Source organism: Muntiacus reevesi, chromosome 2 (assembly GCF_963930625.1).
Source record: "Muntiacus reevesi chromosome 2, mMunRee1.1, whole genome shotgun sequence".
Taxonomy (NCBI): domain Eukaryota; kingdom Metazoa; phylum Chordata; class Mammalia; order Artiodactyla; family Cervidae; genus Muntiacus; species Muntiacus reevesi.
Window position 1 is genome coordinate 100766962 of NC_089250.1, and position 17635 is coordinate 100784596.

Genomic DNA, 17635 nt, shown 5'->3' on the forward strand with positions numbered 1-17635 from the left:
GAAAATAATCAGTACTTTGGTTTGCCATAGAGGGAAATGTTAAATGCCCAGTTGTCCAGTTCCTTTCACATAGTCTAAACAAAAATTAAAATGCAAGCAATTTAATTAATTAGGATTCTATGACTGAGAAGTGCTTCTGTACATGCTAAGCAGTAGAAAAATTTTAATGGGTTCAGAAGAATTTAGAAATGATAAAAATCACTTTATTATACAACATATAAATGGAAAACCAAAAAATAAATAGCTTGGTCTTTAAAATTCATTTAAGTGTGTGAAATGTGAACTACTTTGATAACAGAAAATATGATAGTTCATTTTCCACACTTTATAAATCTATTCAAGTGAAAAATACAAGCAGATATAATCTCAATCTGCAGAAAACAAGAAAATAGGAATTTAATATATAATAGAGGGATTATCTGAAAGAACTCTCTGATGTTGACTACGATATACCTGCAAACAATCTACAATAGTTGAAGGATGAAAGAACAGGTATAATTCATAATAATCATTGAATATCAAGATAGACATAACTTTTTCTGAGAGAATTCCATATTCTCTAATATATTCAATTTTAAAGTATCCAGGAAAATTAACAAAAAAGAAATGATAGCTATCCCAATGTCCATAAGATATTCAAATTTCCTGAACAAGACAGAAAATATTGAATAATTTTAATAAAATAGACATATTTATTATTGACAGTAAACAGGTAATGAAGTTTGTCCCCCAAAATAAATAATTCTGTGCTATCATTCCACACTGAGGACAAGCAAATCAGACTGTTAACCAAAAAAAAAAAAAAAAATGTTAGTTGCTACTCAGTGAATAAGGAATGTGTTATGGGCAGAATTTCATAGAATGAACATATTGTAAACCAAAAAATCTGGAAGCATGTAGTAATTAAATAAGTGAGGTAAACTATGTGCAACAAGATGGTTCAAGCAGATTATATAGCTTGTAGTCAATAGAACAGATGGTCCATATGCCTGACCAAATTACCTAACAGCAAAAAAATATGATTTAGTAAACACTGGGGAGTAATACTGAAATCTGGTCATTCCAAAATTTATGTAACTCTAAAGTACTAACTCTATAATTTAGAAATAATTATAAACCTCAAAGCAAATATTTGTAAATGGCATAAAAATTCATCTTCCTTCAAAAATGTTAAGAAATGTATTAAGTATTAAATAAGCTGAGTAATTTTAAAAAGAGATTTTCATTGTTCATTTAATTTGAGAATGATTTTATGATACCAAATGGTGTTACTAAATGCTCAACTAAATTAAAATTAAACTAGATACTCATTAATTTTTTTCATTATTGCAATAGAAAATTCTATAATTTAAGTAATTATGTACTTCAAATTGTTTTCTAATTTTGGAATTTTTGCTTTTATACTCAAATACTTATTGAATGACAGAAGACAACAGAGGATGAGTGTTGGATGGCATCACCAACACAATGGACATAAGTTTGAGTAAACTCCAGGAGTTGATGATGGACAGGGAGGCCTGGTGTGCTGTAGTCCATGGGGTTGCAAAGAGTCGGACGTGATTGAACTGAACCGAACTGAACTGATTGTATAACTATTAAAAATCTATATTACTTATTAGTATTAAACAACTTTCCTTTCAAAAAACAATGAATATACATAATAGGAAAAATCATGCAGTTAGCCAAATCAATATCTGAATAACAATTTATTATTAATTTTATGGCAACAACACAAATTAGAGAGGATATATATTATATATATATCATATATATGTAAACATCAGTTTCTGAAATTCATAAATCAAACAAGTAGCTTCTAAGTGATATTTTCTTAATATGACAAGTAAATAAAATCATAATTTGGAGGTGAAATTTTTTGAAATCTTATGTGCAAGAAAACTTGATTATGTACATTTAAGATACCGACAAATATCTTTTACAATTTATATTACACATTCAATATGACCAGAGCACCTCAGTGAATTCTAATCTATGAAGATACATTGATGTTTATTTTTTGAAGTTCTTATTCTCACTTTCCCTTTTGATATATTTATTACCTTTCACTTACTGAAATGTATTCCAGTCTTAAGTCTTCTGTGAGATCTGCATGTATTCATAAACCTAATTGCCATTGTAGTCACCCAGTAGCCTCATTTACATTCTGTTTTTTCCTAAGTCAAGTAAAATTTTCTCATATTTCCCTGATGATGCTTTTCATTGTTTGGTCCACAGTGGTATGCCCTGGATTGATGTTCCAAGATCAATCAGACATTGAAGTTCTTTACCAGTGCTGAGTTACAAGCCAAATTGAGGGGAGAGTTCCTTTCCCACACTGGGTTGCACTTTGTCATACAGATCCCAAAGACCACCATTTGTCACAAAAGTTTCACTAGTCTTTTATGAAAACTCTTCTTTATTTTATATAAAAAACTTCCAACAAAGATTTTACTTGGCTATGCTGCTGCTAAGTCACTTCAGCCATGTCTGACTCTGTGCAAACCCACAGACGGCAGCCAACCAGGCTCCCTTGTCCCTGGGATTCTCCAGGCAAGAATACTGGAGTGGGTTGCCATTTCCTTCTCCAATGCATGAAAGCAAAAAATGAAAGTGAAGTTGCTCAATCGTGTCTGTGGGGTTTTCCAGGCAAGAGTACTGGAGTGGGGTGCCATTGCCTTCTCCTTACTTGGCCATAGGTACTAGCAAATATAGACTTTGGCAGGAAAATAATAAACCAATTTCTTTCTTGAGATTAAAAACAAAACACTCTAGAGAGTCCTTTAACATAGAAAAGTAGTTACCTTATTAACATGAGCATTATTCCCCTCAAGCCTATTAATTCAAAATTTTATTTGAACATGGAAACAACAAAGTGAGGAGGGTTTTCTCAATGTAAGAAAATACACTACAGCTTTATTATCTTAGAAACACCTTGCATTTCAACAGCCAACCACTTGAGATTTGTCATTAGAATTACTATAGTTTTGGAACCTACATTTCCCCTCCCAAATAAGGTCACTCCAAATTGGTAGCTGCCTTCAAGACTCAGCAACTTAAAAGCACACGAAAATCACAACTATCTCCAGGATAGCCATCGATGAGAAAGACCAAATTCTACCAGAAAAGATCTCCCATAGCTAACAACGTAAAGAAGGAGAAGAGACGGGAAAATGGAGCATATGCCAGAGAGAATCAGTTCCCACACTCACGGGTCAGTGACCCACAAATGAAAGAATAATTATAGTGCAGCATTTCTCCCACAGAGTGAGTTCTGAGCCCCACATTGGGCCCCCAGCCCTGGGTCTTCAACCAAAAAGACAAACTCCTACATCATTTGACTTTGAAGGCCGGGGGGCTTTAATTTCAGTAGCTCCACAGGACGAGGGAAGTAAGAAACTTCCCTCTTAAAGGGCACACACAGAATCTCATGTGCATGAGGAAAAGGGTCAAACGCAGTAATTTCATAGGCGCTTGGGCCAGACCTACGTGCTGGTCCGGAAGAGCCTCCTAGAGAGCTGGGGCAGCTGTGCTCACGCCGGATGTGTGCACCCGCGGCCTCCTTGCTCCGGAGCTCATGGTCTCATGCAAGCCTGCTGGAGGCGTGTCAGCACCAACTGCTGGCCCCACCCAGTACCCCGTGTGCCTGTGTGGGACCATCTGGGGCCAGACCACTACCTTCGGTGGACACAGCCCTCCCCTCAGCAGATAGGCTGCCTGAAGACTTCCTGAGCCTATAGAGCCTCTATACCCACATCTACACACAGCCCTTCCCACCAGGGGGCCAAGACCCAGGTCCACCATCCAGGAGACAGACAGCAGACCCAAGAAAACCACAATCTCACAGCACAGCAGCACCGCCCTGAGACCAGCCGAGCACTGGCCTTCCCCACTAGCAGGACAATACGAGCTTCGGGACATCTGAGTCCGTGTCCAACTGTGTCAGGAGCCACCCCTCCCCCACTGTCCACCTCCCATCCCCCAGAAGTCTTGACACCAGCTTAGGGATCCCTGGGCCCTATAGCCAGACTCCAGGACCTGGCTCTGCCTGTCAGTAATGTGACAATAACTGCTGAACACAGCTTCCCCCACAAGAGGGGGTCAGAGCCCAAGAGTCTTCTGGACTTAACTCTGCCCACCAGTAAGCAGCATCAGCCCCAAGGCCTCCTATGGGTTTCTGCAGTCAGCTGCCTCATGACCAGGCCCCACTAACCAGCAGCCAAGAGCATTTGGACAAGGCAGAGCCTGGCAACTAATCAGGCTGTGGGCCAGCCAAGCCTTCCAGACCACGCAAATAAGTATGCCACCACAACAGGACACTTGCAGCCCTCTAAGACGGACCCCCTAGAGCGTAGAGTTTTGGCAACAAGAAGAGGGTGCACTACTGGGACACACAGAACTACCACAGAAGGTCACTTTTCCAAGATCAAGAAATGTAACTAACCTACCACATAAATAAAAATACAAATAGCAGCTTACACAAACTGAGACAGAAGAGGAAGGAACAAGATAAAATCCCAGAAGAACTAAGTGAAATGGAGATAAGGCAATCTCCTGAGAAAGAGTTCAGAGTAATGATTGTAAAGATGCTAAAAGAATACAGGAGAAGAGTGGATCCACAGAATGCAAAGTGAGAATTTTTTAACAAAGAGAATTATAAAGAACAACCCAACAGAGATAGAGATTATAATAACACTAGGAATAGGGAGGAGCTAAGATGGCAGAGGAATAGGATGGGAAAACCACTTTCTCCCCTACAAATTCATCTAAAGAAGCTTTGAACGCTGAGCAAACTGCACAAAACAACCTCTGATCGCTAGCAGAGGACATCAGGAGCCCAGAAAAGCAGCCCATTGTCGTTGAAAAGAGGTAGGTCAAAATACATATAAAAGATAAAAAGAGAGACAAAAGAGCTAGGGATGGAGACCCGCCCGGGAAGGGAGTCATAATAGAGGAAGTTTCCAAACACCAGGAAACCCTCTCACTGGAGGGTCTGGAGGAAGTTTTTGAATCTTGAAGGGCAACCTAACTGGGAGGAAAAATAAATAAAATGCACAGATTACATGCCTAAAAGCAACTCCCAGCAGAAAAGTACCCCAGACGCTCGTATCTGACACCAGCAAGTGGGGGCTGAACGGAGAGGAGCAGGCGGCATTGCTTAGGGTAAGGACTGGGCCTGAGTGCCCTGAGGGCAATCGAAGGGAGCTAACATGAGATAGCAACTTAAACTGTGGGATAGCAAGAGAGAGAGAGAGAATTAACCTGTGAAAAGCATGCTAATGTTAACTGAACACACTGCTGGTCTGTTCCTGGAACAAAGGACTGAGCATCCCAGAGAAAAGCTAACCACTGCGGACCGGCCCATCTCCCACTGCAGGCAGGGGGCAAACTCCGCCCCAGAGACAGTATCCCCTACCAAACTGCAAACAGGCTCCCAGTTTCTAACCAAAGGCTTCCTGAGATTCTGGATGGTTGACATCCACCGGGAGGGTAGCAGCTAGAGACCAGCTCCCCAGAACACACACAAGGCGCACCCAACCAGCGTGGGCAGAAACTGAGGCTGGGACTGCGGAGGGGATAAGGTGCACCCAGGGAGAGTGCGCTCCTCAAGCTCCTGGCTGCCTGAGCTGCTCGGGCCGGGGAAGGCACAAAACGCAGGCCCAATTGAATATGTGCTTTTGTGGAGTACCCGAAAACTGGAAACACACGCAACTCAGGGCCTGCTCCCTATAGAGCAGCTTGGAGCCTGAGCAGTGTAGCACACACGCCGTGAGCGGGGGCAAACTCACTGTGGTCTGAAAACTGCGAGTGCTCCCCACACAGGCCAGCGAGATTTGTCTGCAGTGCCCCTCCCTCCCCAGAGCGTGACTGAACAAGCGAACCTAAACAAGAGACCACCTCAGCCCGCTTGTGTCAGGGTGGAAATTAGACACTGAAGAGACCTCAAACAGAAGTCAAATAAACAAAGGGAACCGCTAAAGAAGTAACAGGGCAACAGATTAAAATCCCTGTCAGTTCAGTTCAGTTCAGTTCAGTCGCTCAGTAGTGTCCGACTCTTTGCGACCCCATAAATCGCAGCAGGCCAGACTTTCCTGTCCATCAGCAACGCAGCAATGCTTGAAGTTGAATCAAACTCATGCCCATGAAGTTGATGATGCCATGCAGCCATCTCATCCTCTGTCCCCTTCTCCTCCTGCCCCCAATCCCTCCCAGCATCAGGGTCTTTTCCAATAAGTCAACACTTCACATGAGGTGGCCAAAGTATTGGAGTTTCAGCTTCAGCATCAGTCCGTCAAATGAACGCCCAAGACTGATCTCCTTTAGGATGAACTGGCTGGATCTCCTTGCAGTCCAAGCGACTCTCAAGAGTCTTTTTCAATACCACAGTTCAAAAGCATTAATTTTTCCATGCTCAGCTTTCTTTACAGTCCAACTCTCACATCCATATATGACTACTGGAAAAACCATTGCCTTGACCAGGTGGACCTTTGTTGGCAAAGTAATGTCTCTGACTTTTAATATGCTATCTAGGTTGGTTATAACTTGCCTTCCAAGGAGTAAATGTCTTTTCATTTCATGGCTGCAGTCACCATCCGCAGTGATTTTGGAGCTCAAAAAATAAAGTCTGACACTGTTTCCACTGTTTCTCCATCTATTTCCCATGAAGTGATGAGACCGGATGCCATGATCTTAGTTTTCTGAATGTTAAGCTTTAAGCCAACTTTTCCACTCTCCTCTTTCACTTTTATCAAGAGGCTTTTTAGTTTGTCTTCACTCTGCCCTAAGGGTGGTGTCATCTGAATATCTGAGGTTATTGATATTTCTCCTGGCAATCTTGATTCCAGCTTGTGCTTCTTCCAGCCCAGAGTTTCTCATGATGTATTCTGCATATAAGTTAAATAAGCAAGGTGACAATATACAGCCTTGACATACTCCTTTTCCTATTTGGAACCACTCTGTTGTTCCATGTCCAGTTCTAACTGTTGCTTCCTGACTTGCATACAGGTTTCTCAAGAGGCAGGCCAGGAGGTCTGCTATTCCCATCTCTTTCAGAATTTTCCAGTTTATTGTGATCCACACAGTCGAAGGCTTTGGCGTAGTCAATAAAGCAGAAATAGATGTTTTTCTGGAACTGTCTTGCTTTTTTGATGATCCAGTGGATATTGGCAATTTGATCTCTGGTTCCTCTGCCTTTTCTAAAACCAGCTTGAATATCTGGAAGTTCACGGTTCACGTATTGCTGAAGCCTGGCTTGGAGAATTTTGAGCATTACCTTACTAGCATGTGAGATGAGTGCAATTGTGCGGTAGTTTGAGCATTCTTTGGGATTGCCTTTCTTAGGGATTGGAATGAAGAGTGACCTTTTCCAGTCCTGTGGCCACTGCTGAGTTTTCCAAATGTGCTGGCATATTGAGTGCAACACTTTCACAGCATCATCTTTCACGATTTGAAATAGCTCAGCTGGAATTCCATCACATCCACTAGCTTTGTTCATAGTGATGCTTTCTAAGGCCCACTTGACTTCACATTCCAGGATGTCTGGCTCTAGGTGAGTGATCATGCCATTGTGATTATCTGGCTCGTGAAGATCTTTTTTGTACAGTTCTTCTGTGTGTTCTTGCCACCTCTTCTTAGTATCATCTGCTTCTGTTAGGTCCATACCATTTCTGTCCTTTATCGAACCCATCTTTGCCTGAAATATTCCCTTGATATCTCTAATTTACTTGAAGAAATCTCTAGTCTTTCCCATTCTGTTGTTTTCCTCTATTTCTTTGCATTGATCTCTGAAGAAGACTTTCTTATCTCTCCTGACTATTCTTTGGAACTCTGCATTCAAATGGGAATATCTTTCCTTTTCTCCTTTGCTTTTCACTTCTCTTCTTTTCCCAGCTAAGTGTAAGGCCTCCTCAGACGACCATTTTGCCTTTCTGCATTTCTTTTCCATGGGGATAGTCTTGATCCCTGTCTCCTGTACAATATCACGAACCTCAATCCATAGTTCATCAGGCCCTCTGTCTATCAGATCTAGTCCCTTAAATCTATTTCTCACTTCCCCTGTATAGTCATAAGGGATTTGATTTAGGTCATACCTGAATGGTCTAGTAGTTTTCCTTACTTTCTTCAGTTTAAGTTTGAATTTGGCAATAAGGAGTTCATGGTCTGATCCACAGTCTGCTGCTGCCGGGCGCAGGAGGGCTGAGAGGAGCTACTCCACGTTCAAGTGCAGGAGGGGCGGCCGTGAGACGATACCCCTCCTCCATGGTAAGGAGCAGCGGCTGCGCTTTGCTGAAACAGCCGTGAAGAGATATCCCACGTCTGAGATAAGAGAATCCCAAGTAAGACGGTAGGTGTTGCGAGAGGGCATCAGAGGGCAGACACACTAAAACCATAATCACAGAAAACTAGCCAATCTGATCACAGGACCACAGTCGTGTCTAACTCAATGAAACTAAGCCACACTGTGTGAGGCCACCCAAGACGGTGGGGTCATGGTGGAGATGTCTGGCAGAATGTGGTCCATTGGAGAAGGGAATGGCAAACCACTTCAGTATTCTTGCCTTGAGAACCCCATGAACAATATGAGAAGGCAAAATGATAGGATGCTGAAAGAGGAACTCCCCAGGTTGGTAGGTGCCCAATATGTTACTGGAGATCAGTGGAGAAATAACTCCAGAAAGAATGAAGGGATGGAGCCAAAGCAAAAGCAATACCCAGTTGTGGATGGGACTTGTGATAGAATAAAGGTCCGATGCTAAAAAGAGCAATATTGCATAGGAACCTGGAATGTTAGGTCCATGAATCAAGGCAAACTGGAAGTGGTCAAACAGGAGATGGCAAGAGTGAATGTAGATATTCTAGGAATCAGCAAACTAAAATGAACTGGAATGGGTGAATTTAATTCAGATGACCATTATATCTACTACCGTGGGCAGAAATCCCTTAGACGAAATGGAGTAGCCATCATAGTCAACAAAAAAGTCTGAAATGCTGTATTTGGATGCAATCTCAAAAATGACAGAATGATCAATGTTTGTTTCCATGGCAAACCATTCAATATCACGGTAATGCAAGCCTATGCCCCAACCAGTAATGCTGAAGAGGCCGAAGTTGAACGTGTCTTCTATGAAGACCTACAAGACCTTTTAGAACTAACGCCCAAAGAAGATGTCCTTTTCATTATAGGGGAATGGAAAGCAAAAGTAGGAAGTCAAGAAACACCTGGAGTAACAGGAAAATTTGGCCTTGGAGTACAGAATGAAGCAGGGCAAAGGCTAATAGAGTTTTGCCAAGAGATCGTACTGGTCATAGCAAACACCCTCTTCCAACAACACAAGAGAAGACTCTACACATGGACATCACCAGATGGTCAACACCAAAATCAGATCGATTATATCCTTTGCAACCAAAGATGGAGAAGCTCTATACAGTCAGCAAAAACAAGACCAGGAGCTGACTGTGGCTCAGATCATGAACTCCTTGTTGCCAAATTCAGACTAAAATCCCTGTAGTTAGACCAACTACACCGGAAGGGGCCTATAGATACAAGAAGTGTAAGCTGGAACAAGGAGCTATCTGAAACTGAACTGATCCCACACTGCCCACAACAGCTCCAGAGAAATTCCTAAATATATTTTTACTAATATTTTTAATTTAAAAAAATCAATGTTTTTCTTTTCTTTTTTATGTTTTATTTTTTTCTTTTATTTTCTTTTAAAATTCCCTATTACTCCTTAATTTTCATTTTCATATATTTTTACTTTTTTTAATTAAAATTTTTTTCCTGCTTTTTTCTTTTATTTTCTTTTAAAGTCCTCTATCACTCCTCTATTACTCCTTAATTTTCATTTTCATTCTCATGTATTTCTACTATTTTTTTAGCTAAATGTTTTTCCTTTTTTTTCCTTTTATTTTCTTTTAAAGTCCTCTATTACTCCTTAATTTTCATTTTCATTTCACTATAACCTTGAAAAGAAAGACCCTGTTTTTAAAGCAAACTTCATTTATACATTTCTTAAATTTTTTGTGTTTTGTTTTTAATATTGTATTTTTAAGAGTCTAACCTCTACTCTAGATTTTTAATCTTGGTTTTTCAGTATTTGATATCAATTTTGGACATTTAAGAATCCAATATTCAGTACCCATTTTTACTCAGGAGTGTGATGATTACTCTTTCCCCCTTTTGACTCGCCTTTTCTCCCTCTGATCGCCTATATTTCCCACCTCCCCCTTCTCTTCTCAATCCAAATCTGTGAATCTCTGTGGATGTTCTGGGATATGGAAAACACTTATGGAACAGAGTACTGCATAGATCTGTCTCTCTACTTTTGAGTCCCCCTTTTTATCCTCCTGCTCATCTCTATCTCCTTCCTCCCTCTCCTCTTCTTCATGTAACTCGGTGAACCTCTCTAGGTGTCCCTCACTCTGGAGAATCTTTTCACCATTAACCTAGAAGTTTTATTATCAGTGCTGTATAGTTGAAGAAGACTTAAGGCTACTGGAAGAATAAGACTGAAAGCCAGACGCAGAAGACTTAAGCCCAAAACATGAGAATACCAGAGAACTCATGACTACAGCGAACATCAAGTAATAAGAGATCATCCAAAAGCCTCCATACCTACACTGAAACCAAGCACCACCCAAGAGCCAACAAGTTCCAGAGCAAGACATACCGTGCAAATTCTCCAGCAACACAGGAACATAGCCCTGAGCGCCAACATACAGGCTGCCCAAAGTTACACCAAACACATGGACCTATCTCAAAACTCACTACTGGACACTCCATTGCACTCCAGAGAGAAAAAATCCAGTTCCACATACCAGAACACCGACATAAACTTCCCTAACCAAGAAACCTTGACAAGCCAATCGTTCAACCCCAGCCACTGGGAGAAACTTCCACAATAAAAAGGAACCACAGGCCACCAGAATACAGAAAGACCACTCCAAACACAGCAATCTAAACAAGATGAAAAGGCAGAGAAATACCCAACATGTAAAGGAACTTGAAAAATGCCCACCAAGCCAAACAAAAGAGGAGGAGATAGGGAATCTACCAGAAAATTTAGAATGATGATAATTTAAATTTAGAATAATGATAATGAAAATGATCCAAAATCTTGAAAACAAAATGAAGTTACAGATAAATAGCCTGGAGACAAGAATTGAGAAGATGCAAGAAATGTTTAACAAGGACCTAGAAGAAATAAAAAAGAGTCAATTAAAAATGAATAATGCAATAAATGAGATAAAAAACACTCAGGAGGGAACCGACAGTAGACTAATGGAGGCAGAAAATAGGATAAGTGAGACAGAAGATAAAATGGTGGAAATAAATGAAGCAGAGAGGAAAAAAGAATCAAAAGAAATCAGGGTAACCTCAGGGACCTCTGGGACAATGTGAAATGCACCAACATTCAAATGATAGGAGTCCCAGAAGAAGAAGACAAAAAGAAAGGCCATGAGAAAATACTTGAGGACATAATATCTGAAAACTTCCCTAAAATGGAGAAGGAAATAGTTACTCAGGTCCAAGAAACCCAGAGAGTCCCAAACAGGCTAAACCCAAGGCGAAACACCCCAAGACACATATTAATCAAATTAACAAAGAACAAACACAAAGAACAAAGAGCAGCAAGGGTGAAACAATAAATAACACATAAGGGAATAACAAATATTCCCATAAGGATAACAGCTGATCTATCAGTAGAAACTCTTCACTCTGGAAGGGAATGGCAGGACATACTTAAGGTAATGAAAGAGAATAACCTACAACCCAGATTACTGTACTCAGCAAAGATCTCATTCAGATATGAAGGAGAATTCAAAAGCTTTACAGACAAACAAAAGCTGAGACAATTCAGCAACACCAAACCAGCTCTTCAACAAATACTAAAGGATCTTCTCTAGAAAGAAAACACAGAAAGGTTGTATAAACACGAACCCAAAACAACAAAGTAAATGGCAATGGCACCATACTTATCAATAATTACCTTAAATGTAAATGGGTTGAAAGCCCCAACCAAACCACAAAGACTGGATGAATGGATACAAAAACAAGACCCCTATAGATGCTGTCTACAAGAGATCCACCTCAAAACAAGGGACACATACAAACTGAAAGTGAAGGGCTGGAAAAAAATATTTCACACAAATGGAGACCAAAAGAAAGCAGGAACTGCAATACTCATATCAGATAAAATAGACTTTAAAATAAAGGCTGTGAAAAGAGATGAAGAAGGACACTACATAATGATCAAAGGATCAATCCAAGAAGAAGATATAACAACTATAAATATGTATGCACCCAACATAGGAGCACCGCAATATGTAAGGCAAATGCTAGTGAGTATGAAAGAGGAAATTAAGAGTAACACAATAATAGTGGGAGACTTTAATACCCCACTCACAACTATGGATAGATCAACTAAAGAGAAAATTAACAAAGAAACACAAAGTTTAAATGACACAATGGACCAGCTAGACCTAATTGATATCTATAGGACATTTCACCCCAAAACAATCAATTTCACCTTTTTCTCAAGTGCACATGGAAACTTCTCCAGAATAGATCACATCCTGGGCCGTAAATCCAACTTTGGGAAATTCAAAAAAATTTGAAATCATTCCAGTCATGTTTTCTGACCACAATGCAGTAAGACTAGATCTCAATTGCAGGGGGAAAAAAAAAAAAAAAAAAAAAAACTATTAGAAATTCAAACATATGGAGGATAAATAACACACTTATGAATAACCAACCATAGAAGAAATCAAAAAAGAAATAAAAATATGCACAGAAATGAATGAAAATGAAAACACAACAACTTGAAACCTATGGGACACTGCAAAAGCAGTGCTAAGGGGAAGGTTCATAGCATTACAGGCTTACCTCAAGAAACAAGAAAAAAGTCAAATAAATAACCTACCTTTACTCCTAAAGCAGTTAGAGAAGGAAGAAATGAAGAACCCCAGGGTTAATAGAAGGAAAGAAATCTTAAAAATTAGGGTAGAAATAAATGCTAAAGAAACAAAACAGACCGTAGCAAAAATCAGCAAAGCTAAAAGCTGGTTTTATGAAAAGATAAACAAAATTGACAAACCGTTAGCAAGACTCATTAAGAAACAAAGGGAGAAGAACGAAATCAACAAAATTAGAAATGAAAATGGAGAGATCACAACAGACAACACTGACATACAAAGGATCATAAGAGATTACTACCAGCAGCTCTATGCCAATAAAATGGACAAGTTGGAAGAAATGGACAAATTCCTAGAGAAGTATAACCTTCCAAAACTGAACCAGGAAGAAATAGAAGATCTTAACAGACCTATCACAAGCAAGGAAATCGAAACTGTAATCAGAAATCTTCCAGCAAACAAAAGCCCAGAACCAGATGGTGTCACAGCTGAATTCTACCAAAAATTTAGAGAAAAGCTAACACCTATCTTACTCAAACTCTTCCAGAAAATTGCAGAAAAAGGTAAACTTCCAAGCTCATTCTATGAAGCCACCATCACCCTAATTCCAAAACCAAACATGCCACAAAAAAAGAAAACTACAGGCCAATATCACTAATGAACATAGATGCAGAAATCCTTAACAAAATTCTAGCAAACAGAATCCAACAACATATTAAAAAGATTATACATCATGACCAAGTGGGCTTTATCCCAGGAAAGCAAGGATTCTTTAATATCCACAAATCAATCAATATAATACACCACATTAACAAATTGAAAGATAAAAAACATATGATTATCTCAACAGATGCAGAAAAGGACTTTGACAAAATTCAACATCCATTTATGATTAAAAACTCTCCAGAAAGCAGGAAAAGAAGGAACATACTTCAACATAATAAAAGCTATATATGACAAACCCAGAGCAAATATTATCCTCAATGGAGAAAAATTGAAAGCATTTCCCCTAAAGTCAGGAACAAGACAAGGGTGCCCACTCTCACCACTACTATTCAAAATAGTTTTGGAAGTGTTGGCCACAGCAATCAGAGCAGAAAAAGAAATAAAAGGAATCCAGATAGGAAAAGAAGAAGTGAAACTCTCACTGTTTGCAGAGGACATGATCCTCTACATAGAAAACCCTAAAGACTCTATCAGAAAATTACTAGAGCTAATCAATGAATATAGTAAATTTGCAGGATATAAAATTAACACACAGAAATCCTTTGCATTCCTATACACTAACAATGAGAAAACAGAAAGAGAAATTAAGGAAACAATACCATTCACCATTGCAACAAAAAGAATAAAATACTTAGGAGTATAACCACCTAAAGAAACAAAAGACCTATACATAGAAAACTATAAAACACTGATGAAAGAAATCAAAGAGGACACAAATAGATGGAGAAATATACCTTGTTCATGGATTGGAGGAATCAATATTGTGAAAGTGAGTATACTACCCAAAGCAATCTATAGATTCAATGCAATCCCTATCAAACTACCAACGGTATTCTTCACAGAACTAGAACAAATAGTTTCACAATTTGTATGGAAATACAAAAAATCTCGAATAGCCAAAGTAATGGAAGAAGAATGAAGAATGGAAAGAAGAATGGAACTGGAGGACTCAACCTGCCTGACTTCAGGCTGTACTGCAAAGCCACAGACATCAAAACAGTATGGTACTGGCACAAAGACAGAAATATAGATCAATGGAACAGAATAGAAAGCCCAGAGATAAATACACTTACCTACAGACACCTTATCTTTGACAAAGGAGGCAAGAATATACAATGGAAAAAAGACAACCTCTTTAACAAGTGGTGCTGGGAAAACTGGTCAACAACTTGTAACAGAATGAAACTAGAACACTTTCTAACACCATACACAAAAATAAACTCGAAATGGATTAAAGATCTAAATGTAAGACCAGAAACTATAAAACTCCTAGAGGAGAACATAGGCAAAACACTCTCGACATAAATCACAGCAAGATCCTCTATGACCCACCTCCCAGAATATCAGAAATAAAAGCAAAAATAAACAAATAGGACCTAATGAAACTTAAAAGCTTCTGCACAACAAAGGAAACTATAAGTAAGGTGAAAAGACAGCCCTCAGATTGGGAGAAAATAATAGCAAATGAGGAAACAGACAAAGGATTAATCTCAAAAATATACAAGCAACTCCTGAAGCTCAATTCCAGAAAAATAATGACCCAATCAAAAAATGGGCCAAAGAACTAAATAGACATTTCTCCAAAGAAGACATACAGATGGCTAACAAACACATGAAAAGATGCTCAACATCACTCATTATCAGAGAAATGCAAATTAAAACCACAATGAGGTACCACTACAAGCCAGTCAGAATGGCTGCTATCAAAAAATCTACAAACAATAAGTGCTGGAGAGGGTGTGGAGAAAAGGGAACCCTCTTACACTGTTGGTGGGAATGCAAACTAGTACAGCCACTATGGAGAACAGTGTGGAGATTCCTTAAGAAACTGGAAATAGAACTGTCACATGACCCAGCAATCCCACTCCTGGGCATACACACCGAGGAAACAGATCTGAAAGAGACACGTGTACCCCAATGTTCATAGCAGCACTGCTTATAATAGCCAGGACTTGGAAGCAACCTAGATACCCATCAGTAATGAATGGATAAGGAAGCTGTGATACATATACACTATGGAATATTACTCAGCCATTAAAAAGAATTCATTTGAATCAGTTCTAATGAGATGGATGAAACTGGAGCCCATTATACAGAGTGAAGTAAGCTAGAAAGATAAAGACCAATACAGTATATTAGTGCATATATATGGAATTTTAAAAAATGGTAATGAAAACCCTATACGCAAAACAGAAAAAGAGACACAGATGTACAGAACAGACTTTTGGACTCTGGGAGAAGGTGAGGGTGGGATGTTCAGCCACAACAGCATTGAAACAAGTATACTATCAAGGGTGAAACAGATCACCAGTCCAGGTTGGATGCATGAGACAAGTGCTCAGGGCTGGTGTACTGGGAAGACCCAGAGGGATGGGATGGAGAGGGAGGCGGGAGGGGGGATTGGGATGGGAACACATGTAAATCCATGGCTCATTCTTGTCAATGTATGGCAAAAACCACTACAATATTGTAAAGTAATTAGCCTCCAACTAATAAAATTAAATGGAAACAAAAGTAACACTAGGAAGAAAAAAATACACTAGAAGGAATCAACAGCAGACTGAATGATACAGATAAATGAATCAGTGAGCTGGAATGCAGAGGAGTGGAAATCCCTGCCACTGTACTGTAAATCCCTGCCACTGTACTGAAAAGAGAATGAAAAGAAATGGGGATGATTGAAAAGACCTCTGGGCTATATTGAGAGCTCCAATATTTGCATTATAGGGGGTCCCAGAAGAAGTGTGAGACAAAGGGTCTGAGGGTATGTTTGAAAACATAACTAAAGGCTTCTGTAATTTGGGTAAAGAAATAGTCGCCCAAGTCCAGAAAGCTGGAGACCCCCCGGCACAGGATGAACCCAGAGGACCACACAAAGTCACATTATAGCATCTATAAAAAAGATGTTAAAAGTCTTCTAACTGTATGGCCTCAAATTTATATCAATTTTATCTAACACTGAATAATAATGACATAAAAACCTGTTTTGCATAATATCATATTAATTTCCTAGTTAGGAAAATATGCTTTAAATATGCTTCCATAGCAAGATATACGTGGTTTATTTTTTCTTTTCTAAAGACAGTTACAGTTTTGTAATTTCACAGAGAATACAACTTTGACTGGCACCAATGCAAATGAGTAAATGCAATTGCTAAAAGAATTAATAAAAGCATAAAAGGGACAACATTTTCCAGTCTTGATAAAATTGCCAATAAAAAATTGCAATACAAGTTCAAAAAAAAATACATGGAACTCAATTATTCAACACATGTCACTGTCATTCAAATTGTACTTTTTACAAAGAAAGCATTTTTAATATTAAATCCTAGATGACAATTTGTTTCCAGTTCATCCTCCTAGCACTGAAGACCATTTTCTTCCTGGAGATTTTCTTTAAAATGAAGCAATTATGATATAGGGATTACTGGCTTGCCAAATAAACCAAAAATATAATAATGGATGTTCAAGAGTTATGGATCAAGCATTGCATCAAATTCAACTCTAACCATATCACAAATAGCAACTGGTTTTCTTTCTGAGATGCGTTATGAGAAGCTCCTAATTTGCTGTTTATTACTTAGGGTATATAGGATTCACAAGTAGTTGATACCTTGAATATAATAGAGTAACTGATGGAATTTTGGGTTTTGTGTCAATTTTTTTAACTTTTTCAAAATAAGTTAAAACACCCAAATGAGGAAATACATTATTATTGTTTACATTTTTGCTGAGACTCAAAAGCGCGCAGAAGAATAGGAAAGTTTTATAGTGAAGAAAATGGAAGGGTTTTTAGATATGTTCTGGCTGAAGTTTGTTGGCAAGAGGAGACTAGAGGAAGGCTGACTAGAAGTGGTAACTACTTTGAAGAGTATATTTGGCTTTTTCTGGTGAGTTCCAATTTGGAAATGGGAAAGCTGTCAGTCATTGAGTAAGTCCTGATAATTCTAGGCCAACTGTTACTGAAGCCATAGTTTGGTTTCTTGGCTGCTTTCTT